A 26,946-nucleotide genomic window follows, 5' to 3' on the forward strand; every position below is an offset into this window, starting at 1 on the left:
ATCGGTTGTTTATTAATTAGGACAAATGAGATTTTATGATTAAGAGTCAGTAAGCATAGTTAAAATTTACGACATGATATTTGTTGACAGTTTACAGTTATTAAGGAGAAAACAGAGTAATCTATTTATTTTTATTTTAATGGTTTGAAGATAAGATTATGAATTTTTTTTGGAAGTTTCTTTGGCATGTTGGAATAATTTTTTTTGATTTTTAGAATTTACAGAGAAAATTTAATTGATTTACATTAGTTTGGAAGTATGGAGGTTTAGTGTTCGATTAGCCCTAACTTGATGGTCGGATCCCAAAAGAATGCCGTAAAACCGATAGCCAATTGAGAGGAATGCGGTAGGCGCTTGTGTAGAGAGGGGTTGTGGAAAAACTCCTTGGGACTGATGGCAGATCAGGGGCCCTAAATAGTGTGTGATGCTGTAAAACCAGTGCAGGGAAAGCCTGGTATGCTTAAATTTTTGGGCACAGGTTATGTAAACCTGGGGTTCCATGGGATTTAGTCATGTTAGCTGCTGTGGGACATTGAGATTTCCAGGCTCCATAGTAAATTCAATGTAAATTTTTGTTTTCTTAAAATAATAAATTTGTTTTTAATTTATTTGAGATATTTGATTTGGAACAGTGAATACAGACCCCGAGGAATAAGAGTTATGCTGTGAGAGGAGAAGGTGGTAGGCCTAAAGGGTACAGGCACCACAGAGGTTATTTGTATTGCATAATTTAAATATAAGGAAACTTGAGAATTTGAAATTTTGTTGTTGGGTTGTACACCCATAAGAAGAGTATAGGCAGAATTTTTATTGTTATGAGATGTCTAATTTAATTGAAAAGAAGAAAGTTTAAAGATGCAAGGTAACATTATTATTGTAATAATTGAAAGAGATTAAGAGGTAGAGAGAAATAGGCAGTTTTTGTTTGTAAGTACTAAAGTTTACATATAGAAATTTAGTAACTAAGAATGAATAATAAGTTAAGTCTAGTGTAAAAGTTTTTTTTTAAGTTTGTTAAGTTAAGAGTCACAAGTAAATTTTTTTTTTAGAGAGAATGTCTTTGATAGGAAGTATTAGAAACTTATGGGAATTTTAGGGTAACATAAATAATGTAGGTAATGAATAATAAATAGATGGTAGGTCTTAAGTTAGGATTAACATTTGAAGCAGAATTTAATTAAGAAGAAGGAAAATAAATAGGCCTAATGAAAAGAACAAAAAAGGATTTTATGGTAAAGCATTTTTTTTAAGTAATAAACAATGAATAATAATGTTGTTTCAGGGTAATGTGTACTAATAATACAATTTTTTTTTTAGGACCAAAGAACAGGAATTATGTAATTTAAATTAACATGTATTTTTGAAACTGTTACAGATTCCTTAAGATGAGCTGAGCAGCAGTCCAGTTTACAAGATGACAAGAGTTCGAGAGACAAGATACAAGATCACTGAAACAAGAGCCAAGACTGAAGATTCAAGAGAAGAGAAAGCTGGCAGCCATGGACTTACAAGTGGAGATTAATAAGGTCATGTAAAGTTTTATTTTTTTTTATGGAAGACAGTAACTGGAGTTTTTTTTTGTTATAAACATTATTTACAGAACTTTTTAGGTTATAGTAATGTAATGGAACTAGTGAGTTGTGGTAGCTGTAAAAAAGAACTAATACCTTAAGTTTAATTTTTAAAGTTAATTTTCTTAATTTACAGAGGGATTAGTAGTTTTTTTTAAAACCTTATTTAGGTTGGAATTTAAATACAATAGCTTATTATAAATGTGTACGAACAGTTCAAGTTCACAGTACTGATAGGTAGGTCAGATGATCTTATTGATTTTGATGATTTGTTGTTTTGAGTTGATTTTTAGGTGTTGTGAATTAGACAATGAAATAGTTCTGAAAACTTAAATTATTTCAAGCTAAGAAATAGTAAAGTTAATTGTAACTCAAAGGACACCAGAATTTAATTTTTTTTTGAATTAGTAATGTTTGAAAATTTTATACTTTACAAGAAAGGTTATAAACAAACAGATCGGATGGAACAAGGATGCAGTAAATCACAATTTCATTTAGAATTATTGATTAGCTTTTGAGGTTATGAAGTAAAAGTAATTATAGTTTAAAAGTTTGAATAAAAAAAAATGTTTTTTTTTTAATTTGTTTGAAATAGAAAGTTTAAAAGTTAATTAGTCATGATCTAGGTGGGTGATGGGGTGGGAATTGGCCACTCTTTTTCCCTATAACCTCCCTAACATGGCCTTCTATTACAACTAACAGAAATAAAGAAGAAGAAAAATGAAGAATTATTAGTTAGAATGTTTCTTTCATGAAGATACCTGATGAACTTTTACTGTTTGGAAGAATAGAAGCAAGGTTAGTCAGATATTTTTACTCAGAAGAAGAAGAAGATAAAGCAGTTTTATGACTCGACAAGCCAGAGATTGGTGTTTCCCCTCTGCGCTTCTATTGACTACGTTGTTTACTCTCATGGGATAGCTGGTTCGGCACCATGGAGAGAGATTGGTGGGCATTGTGGTTGCCCCCAGAAGAAAAGAAGAGTAGAAGAGGTTATGGGTGGGTCATGTGAACTGACCTTCAACCCAGTTACTTCGTGGGGACTATTTGCTGTATAGAGAAGATCAAGACTCAAGAGGTAGGGAAAATCATTGGAGGTCATGTTTCCCTTCCTTAAGTTTTTCCTATCAAATTATTTGCCTGATTAGATTATGCTAAGGGTGGGATACTTTATGTTAGCAGTTGAATTAATTAATTTTATTTTTTTGTGTGTTTGCATCCTTGCCCATCGATTGCAGTTTAGTAGTTAGTTTTGTATTTGTCAGGCGTGATGGTAATGCCTGTTGATGATGTTTCAGAATTGTAATCTGTTCGTGATGAGGATGGCACAACTCCGAAGCAGATGTGGGGAGAAGTTGTGAGCTGCCCTGGAAGCCAGTCCAGTAGCTGTTGGAGTTGAGTGGTGTTTGCTGATGGCCAGCCCAGGGAGCTACTCTTCTCGACAACACTGACTTCGAGGAGTTGCACCAACCTTCACGAGATAAGAGTTTAATTAATTTGAAACACTGATAATTTTGTAAGGACACTTAATTTTTTTTGAAGAACGAAAGAAGTATGGTAATAAACGGAAACTGAAAAAAAAAAAAAAAAATAATAATTATCAAGAATTTGCACATTGTTTAACGAATACTGAGAAACTAAGAACAGTAATTTAATTTGTAAAGAGAGCTTCACTAACAGAACAATTTTTTTTAGAATTGAGAACTCGAGCCTCTGAAGGTTCCTGTGAGAACAAACCAGATAAAAGTTTTACATTTAATTTTATGAATACTTGTTGTTTTAAAATAAATCTTATGCAGAATCTAGATGTATGTTTAGACAGCAAGGAACTAAGAAAATTATTATTTTTGTGAAATGAGGAATTTATAGTTATGGTTTAATGGAAAAAGACAATTTGTAATTTTGAGGTAGCTCGATGGGGCTCGAGCTCTGTGAGGGGAGGGTTATGTCGCGGGTTGAAATTTTGCAGGGTTGTTGAAATCAAATTTAGGGACTTTACTGACGGGACTCTGGGCTGGCTGCTCTGTTCACTCGTCAGCGCAAGTGGCGTGACCATGTAATTGGGGCACGGGGCCGGCGCGGCGCGCTGCGGGCTTGCAGAATTTTGTTTGTTTGTTTGGCCGCGCGCTGGCGCAGCCACGGGCCGCAGTTACTGGGGCGCGCTGTCGTAACAAGCCGCGCGGTGTGGCCTGCACATTGGGGTAGAGGGGGGGGTAGTCTTCCCAGGTGTTCTAGTTAGTTGTTTAGTAAATTTGACTTCAATAACGAGCTTTTGTTATGGTAGGCGCGGCAGGGCGCGCGAATTTAAGCGCAAGTGAGTGGTGACTCGGGGCTCACTCAGGCGGAGGCTATGCGTCTCACCTGTGGTCACGAGTTGTTAGTTCGTTCGTGATGTAGGAATTCAGGCTCACTCAGGCGGAGGCTATGCGTCTCACCTGTGGCCACGAGTTGTTAGTTCGTTCGTGATGTAGGAATTCAAGCTTTCGGGCGGAAGCTATGGCCGACGCCAGAGGCCACGAGTCGTTTAATTTAAGTTAGGTCATAATGTAGTCATCTTCAAGCTTTCGGGCGGAGGCAATGGTCGACGCCAGAGGCCACGAGTCGTTTAATTTAAGTTAGGTCATAATGTAGTCGTCAAGCTTTCGGGCGGAGGCTATGGCCCTCGTCAGGGGTCACGCGTCATAGTTTTTAAAATGTAATGTTCGTTCGGGATTTCAAGGGCAGGAGAGGCCCCTACGTTATTTTTTTAAAGTAATCGATCAAGAAAGGCTTTTCGGAAAATGTGAGTATGGACTTATCTTTGTTTTAATTTTAAGTATTAATTATGATTTGAGGTATTCGGAAGGACTAGGGAAGTGTTTAGTGAAGTTCTCTCATTCTCTCTCTTGTAAGGTCGTTCAATCGTTAAGGAAGTAAAGAGATTATTGTTTTAAATTGTAATCCTGCTATTTAAATGTTCTTTAAAATGATGTTGAGTATTTGACTTTAAGAATAAAATAATTTTAATTAAGTATTATGTTATTTTGCAAAATCTCCTTAGTTCAGCTCTCACCAGACATCCTGTACGGGATGACGAACCTATGATCCTAGGTACAGTAAAGTATTTTATGAAGTTAAGACTAGTTGATGCCAAGCGAGTTGTTTCTATGTCAAGAGCTACGATTCTCTCCCCCCTCTGAAAGTGAGACGTGACAGAAATGGCGGTGGCACCGGCTAGGTGTTCGTGACAATATATTTATGTTTGACGTTGTGTGTGTTTTTATCTGATATATTTTATTGACAATTATATATATGTCTGTGACTCCATGAATTATTCCTCAATATGTGCACATTAAGTTAATGTATCAATAAGTAACATATAACAACAAATATAAGTATGAAAAATAATAAACTAAGGAAAGAAAATATTTCTTTTCTTACCTGAAAACCAACACTTTGAAATATCTGGTTAATACCAGGTATCATAAACATTAAAACACAATCAAAATGGAGGTCATGAAGGGTACCAACATGGGAAATATTGAAACAAATGTCCATTTAATAATAGTTAGAGTTAAAAGACATGTCCCACTGTACCCCATGTCTCACTCTGGCCCACTCTCCCCTATACATATATATATTTATTTATTTATTTATATATTCTTTTTTTTACTTTGATTTCAAATGACAATATGATTTTTTTTTGGCCGAAAAATTTCAAATGCTAGAAACCACTTTAATAATTCGGTGACAGTGTAAATTAATTTTTTTTTAAGATCCATGAACACTTTCTCTTCATTCGAAATAAAACTGGCAGCGGAATTCTGCCCATAACATATACATAAGTCTAGAAATGTACATATTTTTCCAAACACAGCTAACATAGAATTTTTAAATTTAATACTAAAAAAATTTCATTGCAAAAAATGTAAATCCCGATAAAAGGAATTATAATTTGTCCTTTTTTTTTACAACAATTCTGTTCGGTAAATATTTTGTAAAATTGTGTTTTTTTAAATATTTGTCAAGGTAGTGTTGTAAAATAAAAAATTAATTTTTTTGGCCAATTTCAAAGGGTAGTTTAATTTTTCAGATCACTTAAAATTAGTATTGCTTCAGTGAATATAAAGAGTAAAAATGTATTTGGTTATGAAAAACGCTCTCTCACACGTTGCTGTCAAGTTAAATTTCAGTTGCGTTCGATATCATTGTAATGCACTCAATCCTGCAGTGCTTTACTTTATAGTGGCTATGTCATAATAACAATAACTTGTATGCTCTATTGCAGTCGTAGTAAAGTTATATGTTTATCCTCCCCAAAAATATAAAATTATTTGTGTATATGTATTAATATAAAGTGTATTGAAACAGAAATATTGCCAATGTTATTTATGTATAACAATTCAGTAATTTTCAGTGTTATGTATGGTATTTGATTATTATTTGAATGGAATTAAATTTGTAGGCTATGATGGCTTAATGCAGATCATTTGACAAACAAAAAGCAACCGGATTTATTTGCTCTGTACGTAATTTATAAAACAAATCTTATACTTAACTTTTATCATATTTTCTAATTGTATTTATATAAAGTTGGTACTTTTTGTTTAGAATTTTTCTCATAAATGAATGGCTAAATGACATATATGCCTTTAATAATTTATTATTTTTCTTTATTTAAATAAATATAAAATGACATAAATTTACCTGTATATGTTTACTACTTATTTTTATGTATTTATTTAAATTACTATAAAAATAAATTCATCTTTATTCGATCTTGTTTTAAAATTCAAATACGTTATCTCAAAGAAATTTTGAAGGTGTTTAAAGAACCACGATATTCACATTATGTAAATAATTGCAAAAATATTACATAAAATAACGTTGTTTTGATGGTGAGTGATTTATTGTTACGTACCTTATACCACCAGTTCTAACTATGTAAATAGCTGTTTGGATCTTGGTAGTGTTTAATGTTAATTTTTTTATTAAAATACTTTTATCGATTAAACATGAAAATAAAATAGATTTTAGCTTACAATCACAGAAAAATTATATTTATATACATTTAGACTCTATTGCACTTCCCAACCAAGGTGACTATTTTTACGGGTACTAACAATTATTTAGCAACACCTTTTTGACAAATAGAAAACATAAGGCGATGAATTTACAATGTATTTCACAGTATATCAAACCCCATTCCTTATCTAGATTTTTTATTCGCATCATTAAAAGTGTCCATTTACAAAAGAAATACGAGCTTCATTTTAAAAAAAAAGTTCGTCAATATGATTTGACAAAAAAAAAAATATTTTTTTGCTTTTAAGCGTTACCGTTTCGTCACTAATCTCTAAAGGATAAAAATATTTTACGTAATGAGAACTGTTAGAAGTTAGAAAGTGTAGTGTCCACCACAGACAGCTATGTTCATTTTATAGTTTTGAAGCATACACATCTTATTTCTTTTACAGACAGTTGCACAAAAGCGTACGGGCCATAACTTTGCAGCTAAACACCGAACGCACGAGGTCAAAACAATTTTGTACTCAGCAGAGGAAGATTTATGATGCTCTGCCATTAGATCTTTGGCAGTAAAGCTTAATAGATTGCGTCATCGGAACAATCGAATGGTTAGACCCATCCGATACATAGTGTAGAGAATTTATGTGTAGAGACCGGAAAAATTCGCGGGTTCAATGACCTCCAGGATAGACTCCAATATACTCTACACACTCGGGCAAATGCCAACTGTTCATTGGCTGCTGACTTGTGAGTCGTCTCGACTGGGTGGCCTGTGATTCGACACTTCAATGAGTGAGGGTCTCTAATTGGCCCTCAGTCCTCCAGATTAACAGTGGACCAATGGCAGAAGCAGCACTAAGGTATAACTATTTGAATTTCAGCATAACACGAAATGAACCGGCAAATTTTTCAGGTCTCTATTAATGTGTAATAAACACGAACCGTCAGCGGCTTGTACGCAACCAATTTGACAGCTAGAACAACATGTGGTCGCGTCGAGTCACGTTATCACTGGAAACGAAGGTGAGTCTCCGTGACCGAACATAAACAAAACTAGTTTAGAGCTCTACGTTATTATGCTTTCATGTTCTGTCAGTAACACTCTCCATAAGGTCAAGGCACATGTTATCGGTGTGTGAATATAAATAACAATACATATCCCAAAGTTATCAGTATCCAAAACACCCACACATTGTCACAACCGGAGAATAACATACTTCTTTATCATAACAAAAACGTCAGAGCAATGTCATGAATATACCACTAGGTCATGTGTTGGCGTATGTCTAATGTTGTTTTCCTAAAACGATCCAACGATACGGCGTTCAGTGCTTCGCGCGCTTTCGATATGAACTCGTGTCTGCGTTGAGTTGTTACGATGAACTCTCGGAAACGCACGTTCTCACAAACTCAGACACGTCTAACGCCTCTTCTGACATTAAAACGGGTTGCTTTGACGGAGGACGTTGTTCTATACTTGAGCGACTTCTTGTGTTTTTTTGACTTTCACAACTTCGTTCGATCTCTTTGGCCCATGGCTGACGAAAGCGACGTCGTTCGACGGAAACTATGGGAATCGTCCACGCACACGGTCACCGTTCCTTTCATGAATGTAAAAAACCTGGACATCGAGTACAACTACAATCCCTGGAGAAAAAGCGAAGATTGCATCCTCCTCAACGTTGATACTCTGTTGCCTGTGTTCGGTGGGATCGGACCGCCCGCGATGGAAAAGTTCACGAGCGTCTGGCAGATGGAAAACTTCATCAAAATGCATGTTAACCTAGATCAGTGTTTGCAATATCGATACGTTTCTTGCTCGTGTTACATGATCAAGAGGCAGATGATGAAGCCTCGGAATGCTAGGGCGATCGTGGAGCCCTCCGGTGACACGTGCAAGCATCAACATTTCCACCACTATTGTTCGCAACACACTCGCCATTGGTTAAAGTTTTTTCTCGAACCTTTGCTTATAGCCCGAGAAGAAAACAGGTATCCTGACGAGGACGACATTAAAGGTTATTTATATTTTTTGAGCAACGCAATTCATTTCTGAAAGACGAACGAGTCCCGACAGAGACTTGAAGTAATGTAATCACCTCCGAAATAAAATAGAATGTTAGTCACTAATTTATAATTATACTTGGTAATTTAAATATATATACATACAAACATGTGTGTTGCGTTTTTTTTTCCTTTCACTCCTCAATCACTACGGAATAACAGAAAATGTACAGAATATGTTTCGAAGGTATTAGGACAAAAAATACATAAAATAAAAAATATGTGAACCGTGGATAACCACAGACACCACGGTGCCACGTGGGCGTTCATTCCGAAAAGGTTTGATAGATTCTCAGCATGTCGGCACAGCGGCGCTCTACATTTAGCTCGCAGTTTAATGAATACATAAATATGCGCATGATAAGCGTTCGCTCGGCTGCCGGCTGTGCAAAGTCACCTTTGAGTAGAAAGGTCGGATTCCCAATTACAAATCAAAGTCACCGCGACCGAGATTAGCGCCGCTATTGCTATGCCAGGTACACATTGAATTTAAAAAACATAAGAAACAATGTTTGCGCATGCACGTTATGCAATAAGACGAACGCCGGTGAGTCTGGGCAAATAAAAGTTATCAGTATCCGAACGATCACTCGTTAAATTAAATGTAATTGGCATCGAGCAAAATATTAACGATAACCCATAGGTTATCTAGTACTAATTGTAAAGTACTTTGTGCAGCCGATAACTCGCGAAACTGCTGTGTTTCTCAAAGTTTGTAGCAACGCGAACCCTTGTTACGGCATGTCATATTGACAGGTGAGGTATGGCAGGTAAGGTGATGGATCTGTCGCTATGACGTGACTGGCCGTGCAAGAGAGAAAGTTGCAATTGTTTGAAACTGAAAATTTGCCACCCGGTTTAATCGATTACAAAAAGCCTCTGTCAACGGATCTTTGCCATCATCCCGCATCCACTGACAGAGTTTTTTTGTAAATGGTCAAGTGACGTCAAAAGATTTTAATTTCAAAAATTCGAGTCGACTGATAACTCGGGGAAGGACGGACAAGTATAAATAATATTTTGAAGTAGTGAAACGTGTTTTGCTTCAATGCTTGAAACAAGTTATTGTTTTACCAAAAGATCAAACACATTTGTATGGAAATATGCAAGTCAAAAAAAAATTGAGAATCGCTTGCTGATTGCATCGTTCGTTCAGAACGCACCCACAAACAAATCGATAAATTAATATTTTCATATGTTTCGAATCTCAAATAGGTCACCGATAGCTTAAATTACCTTGTCTATACACAATCGACATTTCAACCTTGTTCAGAACGTCTTCAGTCTCTGTGCCGTACGCTTGTGTAACAAAAGGGAATAACAATAGTTTCCTCGCACCACACGTCGTCGTCATTATCGGTGCGATTACAATGAATTCAAGAAAACGTAACTCTCCGCCAAAACGCTGCCAAATCTGTAAAAGCAGAAAGCAGACGCTTCCAACATCAGCGTCTTCATCGTCCAGGCTAATGGCGCTTCCTTTGGAGATAGTTCTTTACATGGCGAAATTTCTTTCGTTCGAAGATTACAGAAGTTTCGTCCTGTCACTTGCGCCTAGTTATAGCATGTGCCTTACGATCCAAATCAAATTATGGCGAATGTCTACTTACCAGACCGAAACCTTCTTCCTAAACGGGAGGCAGGTGAGCATAGAATACAACTTCGACGCCTCTAGAATAAAAGAAAGTCGCGTGCTGTTAAATGTCGAATTTTTGGAGCCGATTTTCTGTGGAATCGTGGCTCCAACAATGAACAAATTCACGGCAGTCTCGGAGCTGATGGACTTCGTCAAAATGCACGTTCACCTGAATCAATGCTCGGACAGGCGTTACGCCTCCTGCCCGTGCCATCTAGTGGACACTAATGGCCGTCATTCCGAAGACTTCCAACACCATCCAACGGTTACTTGCCGCTATGGACACTGGCATCACTACTGTTCCTATCACGTCGCTACCTGGCTGGAAATTCTTCAGACTACTGTGATTATGCTGCATCAAAATCGCAATGTCTTCACCGAGGATCTTGCTAAAAAGTTTCTACTTTCTGCCAACGATTCGGTTTACGTTAACGGAGTTGAGATGGAACGCCACGGTTCTATACTCTACAGAATGCTCCAGAGCTAGATTCATTACTCTGCGCGTTCATTGGAGTTGAAAAGTAGCGTCGCGATCTCCTTTTAGTTCATTATTTAAAGTGTATAGAGATCTCATGTGGGAAGTAGTTTATTACTTTTCGTCAAAATTTTTCTAATATTGTTATAATTTATGTGTAGAATTAGTTTTTTTGTTATCATCGGCGTTTTTAGAATTTTGTGTGGGAGTAGTTTATAGCTTGTTGACATTTTGGCACGGTATAAATCATTATTATTCAAAGTACGTTGTTTTATTTATTTCCTCCAACTTCTAAACAGTGCCATATGGTGGGATGAGAGCATTTTGCTTTACGAAACTTTTTATTGTTTACATTCGTAGCAGATCACACTTCTTATAGTAGAGCGTACGCATCGCCGCACCGCTCGAACGTGAGCTGGCAGCGTGTCGCCGAAAGCACTACGGGCTGAGTCGCTACTTCATAGCAGCGTCTGCCAACGTGAGGAAAAACGTTTTTCCTCGCGTCTGCCAACGTGAGGAAAAACGTTTTTCCTACGAACTTTCAATCTTTCCTCAGAGTCGACTCGGTCGTTCTCTTAGGAGCGCGGCAAAGCCTCGTTGTCCACGCTGTTGCCGTAGATCGTGCTAGACCACTGAACGTTCTCCACACTTCGAGATCTTGGACTGTTCGAGGAGCGTGCTTGCAAGTAGAGGATTATCACGATCGTGATGGTTGCAGAAAGCCACGTTTCGGTTGGGAATCTTTATAGGTTTGTTCTTGATAGTACACAACGTTGTGAAGCTGCTGGAGCACGTGACTTGGCCTGGGTGACTGGTTCAGCCAAGACTCGGAGTTGACCACACGCAACGACCAACTGTTATGGCTCTTGTGCTCGCTCCGTCAGACTTATCCGCTATGGGGGAAATTGCTGTTCGTGGTCCTCGAATGGTACGAGGACGATGGTTATCCAGTAGGATGGGATTGGAGCCAACGCTGAGGCTTTGACCTGTTTGCACTGTAAACCCTTCTTCCTTAGCTACAAAAATGTTCTCTCTACGCTCCCGCAAGTGGCTTTACCCTGACCTTAGGATCCGTACGTTATTCTGACAGAGATTGTACAAGTGCTTTCATATCATCCCTCCACTGCAAGTGCAATTGGTATTCCCCTGTATGTGGTACTTAAGGCATTTTAATTGCTATGCCATTTCAAAACGTGGCATCATTTACGTTTACTTCACTCAAAGTTGTGTTATCATAACTTGCAAGTATACCATCAAAAATAACAAAAGCTATCGGGGTATTTCTTACGTGACCCCGTACACAATATATAATATCCTAATTTTGCGTGTCTTAGTGCAACAGTTATATTAAGTATGATTCTCTGTGTAAACATTTTATGCATTATATAATTTCTCCATTTATGCTTCAGGAGCATCAATGCATGTTTTGAAAGCCATTTTTACCACAGGATAGTTAACTGTAATAATACAAAGATAACCATAAGTTTAAAAAAAAAACGACGTTAGTTTTCCATACGTCAATTTTGTATAGATTACTTTCTCAATAATAAACATTCTTAACCTCTAAGAAAGATAAATATGGCCACAAAAATAACAAGAAGTGACTCAACATATTAGAATATAATACAGTATGATATTACATTTTTGTGTTGGAAAAAATTACTATAAATATTTCAGATGGTTGTTATTACAAAAATTAAGTGTGAGCACATATAATCAACTAACTGCCTATCACAAATCTAAGAGTGGCCTTTATGCTTAAAAATACTTTTAGAGATGTTTTCCCTCAGATAAAAAATAAAAACTATTTTTAATTAAACTAATACTTCTGGAATAGTTTAAAAAAGTGATTCCAGACTTGAATCACTGACATTTATAACTACCCTTTTTGTCATGGTTATTTATCCATAGGTTCGGAGTGTGTTTTTAAATATTATTTTTCTTTTAATATGCTCTACGAAGAATTATTTTAGGAACAATTACTGCCCCCAAAAGTTTACAAATGTTTGTGTGATGTAAGTATTTCATTAATTTTTCATGTTATCACCAAATTCGCATCACAAGACTTTTACTACTTTGGCCGACCATCTCGCCCCAAGCTCTGCCAATTGAGCTAAGCAGGTGGCGAGACTATTCTAGGCAGCACTGATATCTTTAGCTTAATTTCAAGAAATTTTTCCAATAACTTTAAGTTTATTGTTCTTTATGTAACTTCTTTTTGTTTCCAGGCCTTTCGCTTAAGTGTACGCTATCAAATGACTCAACGTTATATTTGAGTAACCATTCTTTTATTGTATCTGAATTATTTTTGTAATAATTGCTTGAGAAAGAACTCCTCAAAAGTATGCACTCTGAAACTGCGAAATTTTATTTTTAAGGTTGTCTATTAGTTTTATTTTCTCATATGTAGCAACTTAACGAGCAATACAATAACATTTATGTCATAAAATATTTGCATATATTTTAGTACTTATACTTAGGTTTATAGTTCCCACCTGTATGCTCATTGACATTATCCAAAATAACATTTATTTAAATTTTTATAAAATTTAAGCCCATGCTTCAATGAAACTTTATTCCGGTATTGAGAAAGATGGCACAATGGATGTATAAAACCTTAGTGTTTTGTCTTCTATAGGTTCTTAATTATAATACTATAATAATTGGAATTAGATATGTATAGTTATTTATGACGAACTAGAATATTTATATATATATATATATATATATTCAGCATTTACAGATAACTAGACTAACTCTAAAAAATTGTGTACTTTTTCAACTAACCGAACGAAAATTATTTTTAATTTTACTTACCTAAATATTGTAAATTATATCCATAATCGAAGCGGTCGGTTACCCTAATATGCAAAATGACCGATTATTCTATTAATCTTACCTAGAGTACCAAGTATCTAGTACTTGAAGTTTGGGTTTCAGTGGGTGTTTATTCGAATACATTCTATGCCTCAAGACACTAAAATTTTAATGTCCAGATTCAATGCATAACGGTACGGTTATATAAAAGTAATGTTGAATATTCAAATATGTTTTTTAACGAACAATTGTGTTTTACAGTTACACATAATAATTCAAATTACACCCGGGATCTTTTGCACAATGTTTTAAAAAAATTGTAACACATTATAAATACGTTTCGTGAATGTCGGATGCGTATTTGTTTTAAAATAATTTTATAAAAACGAAATAATATTATTCCCCTACCGTGCTGCCATCTACGGTGACGGACGCGAACTGAATGAATCGCGTTATCTATCCGCTATCGCGGGAACCAGGCACTCCTTAATACATATTTTCCTTTGTTTATCGCGAGGGGCGTTATTATTAATGAATTATAAATAAAATTTCGTGGCCGGGGCTACAATTGCATATAATTTTGAGCACTGGGAGACATAAAAACAAAAATATTCTCGACGGATTTTAATCTCTGGTTTTCATTGCTTATTACAACAATTTCGGCAATAAAGGTAAATTATTTTTATATTGCTCTTTGCTAACCTGAACCTCCTAGCATTGCGACCGAGTCCGTTACGTAATTCTGTTTTAATACATTTCAATGAAACATTTTCATTGCTTTTTGCTAACCCGTTCCTCCTAGCATTGCTGCAGAGTCCGTGGCGCAAATATATTATTTTTGACTGCATCTTGGTGTTGGGTAAGCCATTTTCCTTCACATCATCCTTGAAACACTCCCATTTGTTTCCTACTTTTCCTATCATCGTCCTATCATCCTTAACAGAATAACGCAGATTAAAGAAGTTAAATAGCTAACATGTATAAAAGTTATAGTTAAAATAATCTCTTTGTTAAAGTAATAAACATATTTGAATTAATGAGTGCAAATAATAGTAAATTTATCAATTAAATTGTAGATTTCATTTCACTCCTTCTTTGTGTCCATACAAAATAGTGATAATTCAATAAAAATGATTAAATTTTATTCATAAAAGTATGCAGATGTAGATTTCATCATTAAAAAGATAGAAAAATTAAAAAAAAATACTTCATTAAAGAATAACATATTTTTAATGCCTAAATGGTTTGGTTGCAAAAACCTATTACGGCTCAGTCTCAGGCCGAATTGGATATTTCATTTTCTTCTGGATCAATCATATCACCAATGTTTTGTTATGACGTTGTCACGTTAAACTATCGTCCGTAAAGCGACTTTACAGACAACCATTTTTTTACATCAAATCTCTCCCATTTTTGTCATCGTTTAAAAATCCGCCTTGACGTTAGGTAAAGATAATTTAAATAAAACTCAAACAGAACACCCATCATTATATAAGAACATAATTCACGAGTAATTTCACTTCAATGCACTTTATATACTTGATAATATTGACGTATTATATTTTTATTTAAAATTATTCATTACAATCCTATTGATCACGTATGACAGTTAATTATTTTTGAAAATAATTGTACCTTATTATGCAACAAGTTAAAAATATATACATAACAAAATAAATATATAAATATATAACTATCAATTAAAATAAAGGAATTAGTTTTAACTCGTTTCCAAGCCAAGACTAATGCCCTTACGCACATTAAAACTTTTAAGTAGAAAATTAATAAGATATTAATAAATAGGTTTAGATTAATATTTTTTAAGTATATAAAAAATATATATAAATGCAATTACTAACTAGATCTAAATGACATCACGGTAAGTATAAAGACTGGATTTGGCTTCTTTTTTTTTAGTGAAACTTGAGAGTGTTTACAGTTCAAACAAACAGCCCAATCTCGAATAAAAATTTTGTCACTTTGCACTAAAGAATTAATTATGTAGAAATTATAACCGAAGTCTTATACGAAAACTCGTTAGAAATTATAGTGACATATCTGGCCAATGTTTACTTAAATCTCTCTCTCCGGATTTGGAAACATGGCCAGCGGCGTTTACCAACATCTAGTTATCACTCTCATTTGCTGGTGTGCTACGGGTCGAAGCAGGTGGACCCACCTCTTGCATCGCAGCCGCAGCTCGGAACGTTTGTGGTGAGATAATAAACCAGCTCAGCACGTCTGTGCGGTGAGACATTGAACCAGAGCAGCCTTCACCGAGGCGCTTGCCTCTACCAACGAGAAGTGGTGAGAAACTTGGAATAAAACAATACATCAGCATACATACATCAGCAAGGTATACGAGAGAACCACTTTTGAAACTATTGATATCACTTACAAAACACAAAAATATTATTAAATGTCAGACATTTTAAAATATAACAATATCATACATTTAATTCACTTCGTTCTTAGGGATGCACTTCATATAAAATAAATACACATTAAAATATTATAATTAACGTTTTTCATCAAGAAAGCAAGAAATTCAAAACAAACTGTTCGTAGTTAATAATCATAAAGTAGAGATTTACAAAAATTCATTATTTCATGGAAAAATAAACAGTTATAGTAGGTACATATAAAAAACAAAATAAAAAGTATATGTTTACTACACTTATTTATGCCTATCCATGATGTTTATGAAATATAAAGGAATAATTTTAATTACATCCAAAAACTAAGAAGAAAAATGAACCAGACATCTTACCATGATCATATATAATATGTTTGTACCAATTACAAACAAAAACCAGAATATTAACCTTACAATCTGCCCCAGAAAATAATGGCACAGCATGATATTTACAAATAAACAAAACTTTAATACAAACATGCAAAAAACTTCCTTTAAATATTTTATTTATCATATTTTTTTAGTAATGGATGTTAAGTAAAAAATATATATTACTGTTTTTAATATGTTCAGTAATAAACTTATGCAAATATTGGTATGTATGTCTACAACAAAAGAAGTAGATGTATTGGCAATATTGTTGGTAAATAACTTTAATTATAAGTTAGCTAAGTATTTTTGTTGTGACAGTAAATGATACATCGTCAGGTAAGATTAAAAACATAAAAGAAAATATTAGAATTTTAAATAACAATCGTTTCTAGTTCAATTGCAATCCAAAAGTAGAAAAGGAGGCAACAGTGTTTTAAGTAAACTGTTTTAGTAGTATGTACATTTTTTATTTTAACAAACACATATAAACCAATACATAAAAATAATATTTTTTTAATATTTTAGTCACTGAAATGTATGAAGTTTCATGATTGGACACAATCACCGTGGAGGAGTGGTGGTGGATGTTGCTGATTCGCTTTACTCATAGAGCCCCAATGCTGTTACTATTCAATATAAAAGCACCGAGTGGTACCAAGGCTCAAGATAGTCTTCAGAATATAATTTGCCTAAAACGAGCATGCTTACATAAGATATATTTTATTTGCTTAGGTAGTTAAATTGGTAATCAATTAAGTAAAATCCTTTTTCAATCATATTAGCAATAAAATAAATCATTCCTTTTATTGCATTACGGTTAGTCTGCGAAAACATATTGTGGTCACATTATTACCTTAAATCAACATTTCAGTGTGTAAATAAAACTTTAAATTTATCTGTGAGGGATAATGTCAGAAAATACTCTGCAGCGACATTTGTTTCTGACTGTCAAACATCGCGCTGCAGCGCAGTTTTTCCCCGCAGTGAAATGTTTAAAGCAAGAGTAAACCAGGCACAGCACGCATGTTGTGACGTGGACGAAGTTCCCCAGAATGACTGGCGCTATAAAAACTCAGTTGTGTACAAAATGTGTGTCGCTGTCACAAACGTGGCCTACATCGCAGCAAAAAAAAAAAATACGTATCGCGTGTGTCCTCATCCCGCCTCATCTGGCAACATAAACACGCTTGCCCCACGCCGCCCGACGCTGCCGTGGCCCTGAAATTTCGGGCGGAAGAATTAATTACAGGCTGTTTAGCCAAGAGTGAGCGCGTTGCCATCTGGCGCCGGAAACTCCAACTACGAGCGCGGCCAAACAACTAGCCACGCTCGTCGGGGGGCTCCGCACTCTTCAGTTGCGGTCTGTCGGGCGTCGCGTGAACACACGCCGAGACTGTGATCGACCAGTCCCTTATTTTCCCGCGCGAAGCAGCCGTTACTTCTGAGAGTGAGTACGCTTACACATAAACATGTGCTCAAATGAGTTAGTTGTTGTTTACTTAATGCATCAACTCGTAATCAAGTAGGTGCTCGTTGGATCTGCACGTACATACGGCTAGGTCGTTATTTACAAGAACACACGCCATCCTGACCTGCTTGAATCTAAGATACAAGGGGTTTTTCATTTGCGTTCACATGCACAATCATGTGATATGAAAACATATTGAAATTTTATGTTTTCCTATGTCGTATTAAAAAAAATTCTGTTTTTGAACGAATTTTAGGTTGTTATTATGGCCAAATCTTAACAAATTAATGTATGATAAGGCAATGGTTATAAATTAATTCTTTATATACGTACAGTAAGTATAACACAGTTAGCAAAAATGCCGTCCACGAAAATTTTTGTTTTATGTTTCAGTACAAAACATTAAATCAGTATGTAAAATTTAAGATGGACCTGTATTTTTTTTGTTCTGATCTGGGCTTAACTCTTTATTGTATATCATTGGTACATTTTCTAAACAATTAATTTAAGTAGAACTGAAGAAATAAAAGACAGAAGTTTTTAAAGTTTTTTCTAAACTAACTTTGAATCAGTTTTATCAAATGCACTTTAATAATTTTGAAAATTGATATTTAAATTTTAAAAAAATTATGAATTTTGAATTATGAATTTTCAAAACGTGCAATAAAAATCATTTATAGAAAAGAGAAACCGATAAAATGTATCATTAAGGTATTGGAGATTAAAACATTTACATTAAAAATTGCTTTAGTGATGAACTCAGTGGTTACATCATTTACATAAAAGATAACTTCACTATTTTATTTTTGTAGCTTCTACTGCGTGCTTAACTCCCTTAAAATAGCGGGAAGGCAGAGTCTAGTACAGCTATCATGTGAGTTAGTGGTTGCAGGTTCGATCTCTAGCCAGGTCGTGGATCTTACACAATGGAAATGTTATATTTAAATAGTGTACACGAATAAATGTTGAGTAGTTTCTTCACTTACACACTATTTGAGTTAATAGAATACCCCCATAGAATCCTTTTGCTCAAACATTGGATTCACTACGTATGTAATAGTGACATGAGTATCTTTATAAACGTAATTTCCTTTTCTCCTTCAGTGGAGTCAAAATTAGTTCATCAAGTGAAAGAACACTTTAGCCTATGCGCAGTTTATTGCCATGAATAAATGACAAAAAGTACATTTTAGGGTCTATTGCCTTTGTTGTGCTTACCTCTTTTTTAAGTTTAGGCTAAGTTATAACTGACTGGATCTGTATATAAAATGTTTTGCAACGTACCATCGAGACATTGTTATATATTAGGCCTCATGGCAACACCATGGTTAGAGATTATGGAAAAATACCTAATCGATAGTAACACGAATGATCACTCTAAATAATTGTGTTGAAGACAATATGCCATAATATCTTTTTGATGAAAAATTGCTATTATATCACTTACTAGAGAATTTTCTCGACACCATTTTACACGCTTATTTTCACGATCAGGCCAATGTTTGTTTATTTGTAAACCATGGTCATAGACTACAATAGCACGTGAGCACAGAAAAATGTTGCTCACTTCGGTGAGCAAAATATTATTTGCTGCTGAGATCTATTGAAAATCATGGCGTTTTCAACGATTCAAGCTGATTTATCTGTGCGTGCGAAAATGTTGGAACTTTGGCACACTAAAATTTAAACCATTTGCTTTCTACTGCATTTTTCATATAAATGTGTTCGAAAAAATACCACCTTAATAATTTACGTTTTGATTGTTAAAAATAAAGTATCGTAGCTGAAAGCAAATTCAGTAAAATTTACACTGGTAGTAGTCTATAGTCACGAATTATTATGCAAAAAAAAGACCGTGTTTATCAGTTTTAATAAATTGCTATTATTAAGTACGTTTAAAACACCGTAAAACATTTTGAACTGTTCGGTATGTTAGATTAACTACGTTTAAAATACTGTACAAATTTTTGAACGGTTATTTAGTTTAGAATTATAAGTAGGAACATAATATTTTAGAATTTTTTTTCATTATCTGCCCTCCACCACACTACACATTATTTCCACACCCGAATCCTAAAACGATTATTTGGTGCTAGCCGAAAATGTATTGTGCAGTTGATCAATTTAAACACTAAAATTATAATTTAAACATTTTTGATAACGTTTTAAGAATGAAAACCACAAAAATTTATTGATAATTAAATAATACTTAAAACCCCTAATGTGGAAAAAAAATAATAATGGCACACCTACCTACAATCAATAATATAAATGTAACTTTTTCGCGAAAGTTAACATCGTTCATGTCACGGATATACATAGAACAACCGTGCACCTATAAATTAAAATCTCCCCTTTGTCGAAAATGTAATGACCAAATCAATTTAATTCCTTCCTTGTTGTACAATAAACATGAATCCAGGTAAATGTTTATCATAATGGGCTTTTCAATTTGAGATGCCTTTTTTTTGTGAGCATTATATATGATAAATTTAAATACCGTAACCCTGTTTGAATTTATTAACTGGGGAAAAACCAATTTTAGAACCAAATAATTAAAGCAACTTATCTTAAAATGCTTGGAATTTTTATTAATATTAAGAGTTAAGTAGAACCTAAACACATTAAAGGAAAATTTATGAATGCTTTTTTCCATCATCTCAAACCATTTGAACTTCTCATTCATTTAATTTTTTTAATTCTTATTGTAATGGAGAGTAATAGATTGTATGGTCGTAGGGAAATTGATCAAACCTCGTGTGAGGGTTTTGGAGGCTAAACTCTCAAAGAGGGAAAGAGATATGAGCTCGGAATGCCTTTTTTGAAGTCGATGCAGGCCTTTCTTCGTTGTGGATTAACGGTAACACGAATTAAAACACGGATTAAAACATCGTATCAGATTTTGAGGGATCTAAGTTATTGTTACGTGACTTATCGCATCTACGAGAGTAATTATACATTAGTTACAGCCAACTTATTTGTTACAGGGTCAATTACCTAATTTTCAAGAATGTTTCAATAATTTGCTTTGCTTAACTTACCGTTATCCTATCAACATTAATGACACATATAATTTATCTCCATTGCGATTCATCATAGCATGATCGGTTATAAACAGAAATTATATTAAAATTTTTAATTTGTGTTTTTTAATATTACTTTACAATATTTACCCTCTTATTCTGCACCTATAATCATCAAAATTAGCATACTTTAGGCAGTTAAAAGTGCTTATATTATAGCATCCTGCCAAATATAACGACTTTATATGTCCTATAAGCATGTAAATAAATAATATTTATTGGTTTGAAAAATGTGTAAAACACAAAACTTGTGTTCTTCCTCTAAATATATACCATCAGAACCCATGTTGGCGTTTGGGGGCGAAGCCCCAAATGACCGAAAGGGCGTTATTATATAACCTTGTATTATATTTTTATTTTGGTCTATGAATTGCTCATATATTTTATACTTTGACAATATGACAAGTTTAAAATTTTAAAATATAACTGTTTCTCTTATTAGCTTGTGTTTTTTTTAATTACGGCAATTCTATGCTAAAGAATAACACTATTCCACTAAATAATGTAACTTACATAGCAAATTAAAATACAGATATTCCATATTAATAAGCACATTTGCTTTTAATGGAAATAAGTAAACATGTTTGTCTGTAAGAAAGAGATAAAGTTCAGAATTGATAATGTTGCAAAATTATCGTTAATTACGTTTTGTTTTATTATTTCAAGAATTATTTTATATTTTTAATCACAGATTTCAAAACTATCTGCCAGAATCCCTGTATGATAGCCTCTTATACACTGTGGCCATGTCCTGAATGGAGCTGTATGTAGGTTTGTCCTCAATCTGACAACAGTCTTGTGAAACACGGGCAGACAGGGTCCAGTGAAGTGTGCCGCGAAGCTACTAGATAAAGCGGGTTGCATGACACGTAGGCGCGACGGTGAACTACTACAAGCCAACACGAGGACCGCGAAGTCAACAGTAAGTAGCACATGCAACCCACGTGCTACCAGGAAAATTGGCGAAATAAATAATATTATAGCTTCAAAATATTTAGGTAGGGCACATAGTCCTTTGTTGAGCATGGATAGAGTTCTACAACAAGCTGCCAGAAACAATTTTTGTAAATTTTCTGATTTTTTGTTTGTTTTTTATTTTCATTATTTTTTGTGATTTTTCTGATACTTAGGTAAATTTGCGTTAGTTTTCTCCGAGTGCTTCTGATTATTCCTGGCTAGACATCTGCTGATGTTCTCTGAGTGCTTCTGGATATTTCTGAGAAATCAGTTTCTCCATGAAAAAAGTATTAATTAATGAGGCATGTAATTTTATTCAGAGTTTTGTATAAATTGCTGAATTCCTTTTAATAAATCAGCATTTACGATATTTTAATCAGTTGGAATTCAATCAAAAAAATTACATTACTCAGTCAAATAATATGCTTTGAGACAGCTGGGAACCACTATCATGAAGGATGGACTTCCTTCTCCTTGGTGTCTAGCGAAGCCTTCCTTCTTTTGCGATTGTTAGTTAGCATCTCGCATCCCAAATAAAAGAAATAAATAATATTTACCTGCATGCAACGCGTGACGACATGTTGGCAAGAATCGGGACGACTTCCAACAAGTTCCTTTGCATTAAATAAATTAACTCTCGCAGATGAATGGAGTTCATGACAGTTAGAGCCAAGTAGTATCGTAGCCACGTAGACTTGTAGACTTGTAGTCTTGTAGCCTAGTAGTCTTGTAGTCCTGTAGTGTCGAAGCTTCGCAGCCTTCTAGTCTAGTAGCCAAATAGTAGCTATGCCTAAGACTTTTTGGAGCCAATAACTGTTGGAGCCAAAAGACTGATGGAGCCAATGACTGTTGGAGTTAATGACTATTGGAGCCAATGACTGTTAAAGCCAATGGCTGATGGAGCCAAAATACTGATGGAGCCAATAACTGTTTGGAGACAATGACTGATGCAGACAACGACTGATGGAGCCAATGACCGATGCAGCCAATGACTGATGGAGCCAATGATTGTTGGAGTAAATGACTGTTGGAGGCATTATATCCTATCTTAAATTGACGATCGCATCCTATCGATTTGAATTTACGCACATGTACGTCCTTTTATTTAGATTTACTCCTTTATAATCGAATTTAAGTTCAAAGGTGCGTCCTTTTCGTTCAATGTTTTTCCTTTTTGTCGAATTTTCGTCCAAATGTGCGTCCTTTTCGTTCAATGTGTTTCCTTTTTGTCGAATTTTCGTCCAAATGTGCGTCCTTTTCGTTAAATGTGTGTCCTTTGTATAATTACATTTCGTGTTTGGTGTGTACTTTGCGTGGTCATGGTGTATACATTGCGTGTCCAGTGCGTACATTGCGTGGTCATTGCGTGGTCATTGCGTGGTCATTGCGTGTAAATTGCGTGGTTATTGCGTGTTTGTTACGTCCCAGTACATTGCGTGTTCATTTCTTGGCCATTACTGTATGTTGTGTGATCATAGCATATACATTTATTTTGTCGAATTGCTTCCGATTGTGATTCCTTTTTTTGAATGTTATTTTGAAAAGTGTATTAATGAAAATGGTTCTTATTTTGACTAGACTATTATTCGACTGGTTGCGGGTACATAAGCGAGTCCTCGGTGACAGGAGTTTCAGTTTTTTACTGACTACGAATGTGTAAAGATCACCTAGTTTGACCAGCAATGCAGAACCTGGCAGCAGAGTCGTTGATGGCAGCTGAGAATTTGACAACCACGGAGACCTCGATGGTCGTGATGACGTCGATGCAGAACTCGATGAAATGTGTGTCATTGTCAGCGTCAACAATAGAGAAGACTTCAACAGTCGTGGTACCACCAGCAGAAGAGACTATAGTTCATGTAGTACTGGTTCCACAGGAAACCACAATGAACGACGTTTTCCCACGATGAAGACATCAATGTCTGGTGATTTGTCAACAACTATCGAGCATCGATGCCGTCACTGTGTCTAGATTTTCTCAAACAACAGCAATGTTCGACGACACGATAAGAGAGAATGTGAATGCGCTGAGAATCCCCCTCGCAAAGATATTTGGCTGTGAGAAATGTCATTAGCAGTTTGCCAGAAAAGATAATATGAAAACGCACATGAAGATATGCAGAGGTCGTGCTGTACGACAGAAAATAAAGGTTTCTCTGCAACAGAGATTAATTTATTCGCTTAAGAGTACACCGGGAGATGGTACAACTGTAGCAACATCATCATCTGGTTCGGGTCTGAAAGGTCCGTCCTCATCAACTAGGCATCCTTGCAGCTACTAGGATTTTCCCATGATGCACAAAGACATGAGCGGAGCTAATGTGTAAAGAATCCTACTCGGAAGAAGTTACGCTGCGATGAGTGCCATGTTTGGTTCACATTTATTGACAGTTTGCACGGCATGCGAAAAAAAATGTAAAGGTGAAGTCCGTGTGCTTACTATTTAACTACCAGCAGACGTTTCGACTCCTCGGTTTAGGTTTGAGACTCGTGAGCGTACAAGCACAAAAACAGATGTTCAGCAACCGATTGCTATGAGGCCTGGACATGAAACTAAACCCAATACTGTACTTGGTGCATTACAGGTAAATGATAATGGGTTCCAATTGGCACAGACTGCATTTCGTGGAACATTGAATGACTACTATTATCTAAATACTTTAAGTGAGTCAAAAGACATTTCTACTTTTCTTGACGATATCAGGCAGAACATTATCAATTAGCTTACTGATGACATAGCAACAAAGGGTCCTTTAAAATATAACTTGTGGTTCGACTATGTATATTGTAAGCCGTATCTGTTCAAGGACAAAGTGAAGAAGTGTGCTTTCAAGACATTGGATGCTGTAATTTACAGTTCTGATTATGTGAAGCAGTCTGTTAAACACAGTGTCCAGAAACTCTGTCAAGTAAAGAAGACAATGCCAGTAAAAGATCTGGCTGGTCTCTGTCTAGTATAAACCAATTGGAGCTGTTAATTAGTCATTTCACGCCGATTCAGAACTAAATTTTTATTAGATTGTTAATTTTCGCAAGTGTATCTGTAGTAGAATAGAAAATAATGTAATTAAATTGTGATTGTAAAAGAACTTGTGGTGTTTTAATTTTGAAACCTGTCATTTTTTATCTTAATTACTGATCAAGTATCGGACCAAAACGATCAAATCAATCATTATATTAATGAGAATTTTTTTATGAATTTTGGGTATTTTCCCCGAATTCTTAGTTCAATAAATACAAATTTCCAATGTGGTAGTCATAACGGCTTACTGCAGGCTGGTTGGCAACGAAACTAAGCTGCGTTTAGGACTTTCCATCAAATTTATTAAAATTATTATTTTTTAGATAAAATTATTTTTGCATTACCCCGGGATCGAACCAAGGACATGAACTGATCGTATCAATCAGTATATTAAATTCAGATTTTTATTAATGAATATTTGAATTTGTCCAGAATTTCTAGCTGAATAAATACATATTTCCAAGATGGCGCCTAAATTTCAAGATGGCGGGTGCTTCAGTAATAATAAATTAATATTGCACTCTAGCAGACAAAAAATTAAATTAACATGGTGGTAGCACACTCCAGCAAACGAAAACAAGATGGTGACCTACAGAAGACAAAACAAGATAGTGGACATGACGTCATACTAGTTGGCGATATATATATATACACCATAGCTTTCGTGGTGGGAGGTCAGTCAGTCAGTGGCTTCCGTGGAGGAAGGATCTATCATTATTTATTTTTTTACCTCACCGGGTTCGAACCATGGAGGTAAGTGTGCGTTTGAATGATATTTTATTAAAATTTGATTAATTTATTTTTATCCCAATTCTAAATTTTTTCCCAAATTTCTAGCATAATAATTACGGAATTTTAAGATGGGGGGTGTAGCAAAAAGTGCAATGATCTAAAATCCAAGATGGTGTCTAATGGAATGAGCCACGATTATGTCATACACGTTCAATATGGCGGACGTAAAAAATGTGCATCTTTTCTAGAATCCAATATGGCGACAGTAACGAAATGTGCAACAGTTTTTTTTTAAATTTTTTATTTAATATTTTTACTTAAATTTTTAATTATTTTAACATTTTTCCCGGTTTTATAGAATAAAAATTACGGATTTTCAAGATGGTGAGCATAATGAAAATTGCAACGATGATGTCATAATCCAAGTTGGCGACCATAACATCCTTATTGTCAAGGCGCGGCTTAGAGCGGCTAGTCACTAAGGAATTTAAACCGTTTTTTGGAATATCGAAGCTGAAGGTAATTTTAAGGTCAAACACGGGAAATTGCCCTCAAAACGGGAATTTTTCCCGCGAAAATGGGAAATTTTTTGGAATATTGAGTCATTTTGAGTCAATTTTGATTCAAAAATGACCACCGTGACGTCGCAATCCTAGATGGCAGACCGGCATCTCAGCACCTCAACCTGAACCTTGGCACCGGATCAGTCAATAAATGCTACTCATAATTAAACCTTTCTATTTCCATTTATTATGAGTGGTTTACATGAGTAGTATATAATAGGGGCTACTGGGACAGGATTCAGGATGTGGATGGTGCGGATTGTGATTGTCTGTCCGCCATCTTGGATTTTGACGTCACGGCGGCCATCTTGGACGAGTGTAACGGGACACAGCGTAACGGGACATAATGTAACGGGACATAACGTAACGGGACATAACGTAACGGGACAAGTAGATCACGGCGGCCATTTGGGATCCGCCATCTTGGATCCGCCATCTTGGATGACGTCATTTTGTTTTCTCGAACTTTCCACCATTTTGTTTTCCGCCATCTTGGATTATGACGTCACCGTTGCAATTTCCGTTACGTCCGCCATCTTTAACTTTTTTTATTTATTATCCGATTTTAATGAAAAAATTTTTAAAATTTATAAAAAAATTAAATTAATAAAATTTTAATAAAAAATATTTTAAAAAGGTACTTTTAGACACGGAGTTCGGAGTCCTCGGTTCGAACCCGACGAGGTCAAAAAAATTAAAAATGGCGACAGGCTCCTTCCACAATGGTGGCTGCAGGCAGACTGACTGGCCCCCACCACTTTTT

General features: G+C 35.1%; 1 protein-coding gene across 1 annotated transcript in view; it reads left to right on the forward strand.

Annotated features, from left to right (window-relative positions):
- The first annotated feature begins 17,711 nt into the window (after positions 1-17,711).
- Positions 17,712-26,946, forward strand: part of LOC134531649 (spondin-1) — a 174,545-nt gene continuing 165,310 nt past the window's right edge. The window contains exon 1 of the mRNA XM_063367418.1: positions 17,712-17,805. The gene's annotated coding sequence lies outside the window, so the exon portion shown is untranslated. The remainder of the gene's footprint in view (positions 17,806-26,946) is intronic.

This window comes from Bacillus rossius, chromosome 5 (assembly GCF_032445375.1).
Source record: "Bacillus rossius redtenbacheri isolate Brsri chromosome 5, Brsri_v3, whole genome shotgun sequence".
Taxonomy (NCBI): domain Eukaryota; kingdom Metazoa; phylum Arthropoda; class Insecta; order Phasmatodea; family Bacillidae; genus Bacillus; species Bacillus rossius.